General features: G+C 42.8%; 1 pseudogene; it reads left to right on the plus strand.

Annotated features, from left to right (window-relative positions):
• Nucleotides 1-267: 267 nt before the first annotated feature.
• LOC129065082 (vimentin-like) lies at nucleotides 268-1,863 on the plus strand (annotated as a pseudogene).
• Nucleotides 1,864-6,899: the final 5,036 nt, after the last annotated feature.

A 6,899-nucleotide genomic window follows, 5' to 3' on the forward strand; every position in this document is an offset into this window, starting at 1 on the left:
GTGCTTACCCAGCCTCAGCGTTCGTCACCCTTGTTACTTTCCCATTGGTCAAAACTAGTCACATGACCTAGCCCAGCGTTAAAGTGGCGGGGGACTACATCAGGGCCTGAATACTGGGAGGTGTAATCTGTTATGAGTCAATGATGTAACAAAACAAGGGCCAGCTCTCTGCCACTCTCGCTCAGGTGTCCCTGCGCCAGAGACGTAGCAGTGTTCTCACTGCCCACACCCACGGCGCCGCACAGTCCACTGCCACCCTCCTCAGCTATGTACACCAGGTCTGCGTTGTCATCACCCTACCGTAGGATGTTTGGCAGGCCTGGCACCACCAGCTGGCCAAGCTCCAGCCGGAGCTATGTGAGCACATCCACCCGCACCTACAGCCTGAGCAGTGCGCTGCGCCCCAGCAGCAGCCGCAGCATCTACGCTTCGTCCTTGGGTGGTGGGCAGAGTGTATACCATGTGCTTCTCGCCGTGCACCTGTGGAGCAGTATCCCCAGCACACAGCTGCTACAGGACCCCGTGAACTTCTCGCTGGCCAAAGCCATGAACACCGAGCTCGAACACGCGCACCAATGAGAAGGTGGTGCTATAGGAGCTGAAGGAGCACTTCACCAACTACATAAGCAAGGTGCGCTTTCTGGAGCAGCAGAACAAGATCTGGCTGGCTGAGTTCGAGCAGCTCAAGGGCCAGGGCAAGTTGCACCTGGGGGACCTCTAGGAGGAGGAGATGCAAGAGCTGCGCCGGCAGGGGACCAGCTCACCAACACAAGGCCTGCATTCAGGCGGAGTGCTACAACCTGGCTGAGGACATCATGCAGCTTTGGGAGAAGTTGCTTCAGAGAGGGGAAGCTGTGGGCACACTGCAGCCCTGCAGACAAGATGTTCGCAGTGCTTCTAGCCTTGGCCTTGGCCTTGAGTATCGAGTGAAATCCTTGCAAGAAGACATTGCCTTTTTGAAGAAACTCCACAATGAGGAAATCCAGCAGCTGCAGGCCCAGATGCAGGAACAGCACGTCCAAGCCTGACCTCACAGCTGCCCTGTGTAACACATGTTAGCTGTATGGAAGCATGGCTGCCAGGAACCTTCAGGAGGCTGAGGAACAATACAAGTCCAGGTTTGCTGACCTCTCTGAGGTTGCTCACTGGAACAATAATGCCCTGCACCAGAAAAAGCAGGAGTCAAATGCGTACCGAAGACAGGTGCCGTCCCTCGCCTGCGAAATGGACACACTTAGAGAAACTAATGAGTCTCTGGAGCACCAGATGCAGGAAATGGAAGAGAACTTGGCTGTCGAAACCGCTAACAACCAAGACCCTACTGGCCGCCGGCAGGATGTGATTCAGAAGACTCAGCGTTAAGATGGCTCTTAACATTGAGACTGCCACCTACAGGGAGCTGCTGGAAGGTGCAGAGAGCCGGATTGCTCTACCTCTTCCCAACTTTTCTTCCCTGAACCTGACTGAGGGGAAACCAATTTGGAGTCACCCCTTCTGGTTGACACCAACTCAGAAAGGACACCTCTGCCCTGACTGGTGTGGCTCAGTGGATTGAGCACCGGCGCACCAAACGGTCACAGGTTTGATTCCCAGTATAGAGCACATGCCTGGGTTACAGGCCAGGTCCCCAGAAGGAGCACACAAGAGGCAACCACACATTGATGCTCCTTTCCCTCTCTCCCTCTCTTCCCCTTTCTCTAAAAATAAATAAATAAAATCTTTTTTTTAAAAAAAAAGAAACCTCTGATTAAGACGGTTGAAACTAGAGATGGACAGGTTATCAATGAAACTTCTCAGCATCACAGTGATCTGGAACAAAAACTACACACAGTCGGTGCAGCAATATATTACCAGCAAGAATAAAAGAGAGAATCAAGATGACAGAGGAGTGAATGGAAGTCATACTGACCCCCTCCCAGGACCAATCTGGAATTACAGCTAAATTGTGGAGAAATCACCTGGAACAAACAACTGAACAATAGCGAGAGATGAACCTTATAACCTCGGACAGAGAGAAGAATCGGCTTTAGCACAACCTAACTGGTAAGGAGTGCGGTAGAGACTCGAGAAGGTGGGCAGGGCACCCATGGGCGGCAGCACCAGAAGGATATTGAAACGGCCAGTTGGATCCCCTTGAGAAGAGTGGGGTCTAAACCATAAGTGGGGATCTCTACCCTACAGCACCAGAGCCCAAAAAGTACACAGATAACAGCCAACTGCGAAAAGCGGCAAGGTTGCTCTCTGCCAGAGACAGCTAGCTGGAGTCTCAAAGAGCCTTTTGAAGGGCCAATGCATAAATTTTTGTTTGCAGCCACTTACCCTGGGCTCTGGCAAAGGCGGGGGCAGGATGGGCTAGAGATGCCTGAGGAGAGACTGGGGAAGAAGGTTTTGGGGGAGAGAACACAGAGAGTAGCCAGCAGGATCCTGGTGCTGACTTCTCCCCCATACAGCAGCAGCCATCTTGATCAAGCAAATCATGCCCCTGGGCAGCAGCAGTGTGAGAGGACCCAATAACACTGCCCCCGAGAGGGACTATGTCCTGCCCTGTGGTGTCTAAGCCGGACTACTGAGTGCAGAGTGACTAGATTAATAGCTGAAGGAGACAGCCACAGACAGTAGATTCCTGGAAGTCTCAAACAGACTGCCTAAGGTCAGACAGGGTCAACACCTGACATCATCAGAGGCGGATCCAGAAAGAAAAAACAGAGGCCTCCTACCATAGAAGTTCATGCCACAAAGTCAGGAAATCAAGACAGATCAATTTAAGATGCAGAAGCAAAAAAGAAGAGTCTCACAAATAATGGGAAGACAAAGAAGCATCCCCCAATTGAAAGGAAAGGAAGAATCCCCAGAAAGAGAACTAAATGAAATAGAGGCAAGTAAACTCTCAGATACTGAGTTCAAAACAATGGTTCTAAGGAAGCTCAATGAGCTCAATGAGACCAGAGAAAATTACCAAAAACTAGAAACTACGAGGAACTTACTGCAAACTATATCAGCATGAAAAGGGACATAGAAACTATCAATAAGAGGCAAGCGGAAATGAAGAATACAATTTCTGAATGGAAGAACACAGTAGAAGGAATCAACAGCAGGCTAGGTGAAGCAGAGGAACAAATCAATGAGCTGAAGGATAAGGTAGAAAAAAGCTCCCAGAAAGAGCAAGAAAATGAAAAAAGACTCAAAAAGAATGAAGAGGCATTGAGGGAAATGCAGGACAACCTTAAATGTAATAATATCCATATAATAGGGATACCAGAAGGAAAAGAAGAGGAGGAAAGGATAGAGAACCTGTTTGAAAAAGTAATGATCAAAAACTTCCCTAATTGGAGGAGAGTATAAGTCACACAAGTCCAGGAAGCACAGAGGGTCCCATTCAAGAGGAACCCAATGAGGCCCACTCCAAGACACATCATCATTAAAATGGCAAATATCAAAGACAAACAGAGAATCCTAAAACAAGCAAGGGAGAAAGAGGTAGTAACATACAAGGGAGCCCCGATACAGCTAGCAGCTGACTTCTCCACAGAAACACCACAAGCCAGAAGGGAATGGCAAGAGATATTCCAAGTGATGAAAAGCAAAGGCCTGCAACTAAGACTGCTCTACCCAGCAAGGCTCTCAATTAAAATGGAAGGTGAAATAAAGATTTTTCCCTGACAAAAGAAGGCTAAAAGCGTACACCTCCACCAAACCAGCATTGCAAAATATGCTAAAGGGACTGCTTTAAGATGAAGAAAAAGAGTCTATGAATACCCATTCCCTTTCACATTCACCAATACTTGATATTGCCAATATTTTTAATACTCATTAATCTGATTGTGACAATGATGTGTTCTTTTGTTACTTTACTATTTGTTGAGACTAAACTTGTTTTTGTATATTTCTTGCCTATTTCTATTATTTTTAAAAAGCTTTAAATGACTTTTTGGTATTCTTTATCCATTTTTTGACTAAATGTTTGTAGAATTTTTTCCCTAAAAAAATACTATTAACTCTTTTTTAGATGTGTTGCAAATACTTTCTAATTCTATTACTAGTCGTTTAACTTTTTTTATATGTATATTACGGTATAGTCTTAAGTGTTTAATATAGTCATATTGTCAATATTTTCCTTTATAGCTTCTGGGTTTGAATATGTTACTTCAGGGTAAGAAAAATATTTTGTATTTTCTCCTAAAACTCCTTAGATTTTACATATTGATTGTTAACTCACCTGAATATTTTTTTGTATAATGTATGAAATAGGACTCTATATTTGTTTTATTTCAAGTAATAGTGGTTCATGCACCTTATTTGTTGAATAAGCCTTATTTTCACCATTGATTTGAAATATCAATTTAATCATACATTACATTTTTAGACAGATATATACATTTGTTTCTAGAATGCTCATTTTATTTCATTGATCTACTTGATTATTTCTGTGCTGGTGTCATGTTTTAATTGCTGAGACTTTTTAATGGATTTACTTTTTAAATATTTTATAATGGATCTTGACATTTTAATCAATCAATCAATCAATAAAATCTGCATTTAAAAAAAAGAAAAAGAAAGAAAGAAGAAACTCCTACCTTTTGCATCAACATGGATGGAACTGGAGAATATTATGCTAAGTGAAATAAGCCAATCGGTGAAAGACAAATATCATATGATCTCACCTATACTTGGAATCTATTCAACAAAATAAACTAATGAACAAAATAAATCACAGGCATGGAAACATGGAGCAGACTGAAAGTGACCAGAGGGGATGGGGAAGGAAGACAATGGTGGAAAGAAGGAGAAGGGACTAGGCAAAGAACATGTATAATGACCCATGGACATGGACAACAGAGGGGGAATTGATTGTGGGAGTGGGGGTGGGGTGGGTGGAGGGGGTTAATGAGGGAAAAACTGAAGACAACTGTAATAGAATAAATGACTTTAAAAAAAAGAAATCTGTATCTTAAAGTAGCAGTCCCCAAACTTTTTGGCACCATGGACCGGTTTCATGGAAGACAAATTTTTCCACTGACCAGAGTGGGAGGGATGGCTTCAGGATGATTCAAACACATTACATTTAAATTCACCTCCTGCTCTGCAGCCCTGTTCCTAAGAGGCCAGATCGTACAGTCTGGCCCAGAGGTTGGGGACCCCTGCCTTAAAGAAAGAGCTTCCAAGTGTCCTTCTGCAGTTTTTCAGGAGCACAAGAGAGATTTGGAACAGGAATAAACTCTAGTTCTTAAGAACCAACACTCTTAAGGGATTTAGAATTAGTTTACAACATAATGTAGTTTACAAAGATTTCTGCTAGAATACTTTTTAAAAATTATTTTTGAATACCATTAAAACTTTTTTCCAATAAATATCTGACCAATTTTTTTTCTACTCCAATAAATCTTTGGCGAACACAACAAAAAAAAAAAATAGCCAGACCAAACCAAACTAAGTGAACTTTTAAGAGAAACCCACCAATTTTAAAAGACTCGCTTCATAATCAAGGGGCAGAAGGTTGGAGTACTCAAAATAGGTTCATTTTTCAAAAGTCACTTCACTTTAAATAATGACATAAACTTCTTTGTAGCACCCAGAACATCTGCGTGTACAAAATACATTCACATTTTGTAAAAATACATTTTACAAATGTATTTTTCTTCATAGTTACAAAAATATAAAAATGTAAATTCTTAATGTGATAGAAATGCATGGCATGTCATAACAGTGGTTGTTGATTAGAAAGCATGAGGGACCAAAAAAAAAAGGAGTTCCATAATGGTTAACATTATTTCAAGGCAGAATATCATGCAACAGTAGGATTTTTTCCTTCTTGTCTCATGCCAGTTTCACATTTCAGTTGGTGCAGACGAGATGCCAACCCAGCACCGCTTCAAGCTTGCAATACAATCCTCTGTGGCATTAAAAGGGAACATATATTTATTTGTCACCTTTCCATCCCTTCTGTCCTCTTTCTGCACACTGACCTCTGCAGTCACCACAGCGCTACCCGTATCTGATGCAGCTTCGTTCACCTGCCAGAACCACGCTGACACATTGAAGCTGAATAGCAGGTGATGCGTTCCATTTTCAGCACCTGCATGGCCAGGGGTTTGGCTTTAATCTTTCGGGGCATCATGTATTTCTATGGATTCTGAGTAGACAAAGAGGGAGCTTTTCCATAATTGTACCCTGCCGCTATTGTGACCATGTGCTGTTAACAAGAGATAAGCAAAGGCTGGCCAACCCCATGTGGGGATTCAGACCCCAGTGTAGCTCTTATATTCTCCCTTGAAGAAAGTAAATTTGAGACACTTAGGATTGATTTCCTCTAAATCAAGGGAACACAGGAGGACAGATTTTTTTCAAAACTTCCTGGGGGCAGGGGGGAAGTAAGAACATTCGGGGACAGTGTAAATTAGATCAGGGATCCTGTAAGCCTGATACCTTGAATGTATTTTGTATGTTTAAAATCAAACTATATAAGAAACGAAAAGCCCATAGAAGGACACAAAATGGACAATGAAGTTCAAAACAAGCAAACTATAATTTACATACCATAAAAGCACAGATCTGAAATTTATAGCTTGAGGAGCTCTAACACCATTGTAACTACCGTCCTCGTCAAATTATGAGCACTCCCATCATCCTAGAAAGTTCCCTTGCGTCCCTTCACGGTCATCCCCCTGCCAGAGGCAGCCCCTTTCTAACTGTTAGTGCCACGGCTTAGTTTGGCCGGTTCTTCAACTCTACTTAAGTGGAAATACACAGTATTTCGTGTGTATCTCAGGCTCCTCTCACTCAACAAAGAGATTCTTTGTCTTTAAGATTCATACATGTCATTGAGTGTTATCAGTGGCTCCTTCTTTTTATTGTCGAGTATTATTTAATTTTATGAATATATGACAATGTACTTATCCATT

The sequence above is a fragment of the Pteronotus mesoamericanus genome, unplaced genomic scaffold, assembly GCF_021234165.1.
Source record: "Pteronotus mesoamericanus isolate MK-2021 breed Mesoamerican mustached bat unplaced genomic scaffold, CSHL_Meso_final contig_173, whole genome shotgun sequence".
In the NCBI taxonomy this organism is placed as follows: Eukaryota; Metazoa; Chordata; class Mammalia; order Chiroptera; family Mormoopidae; genus Pteronotus; species Pteronotus mesoamericanus.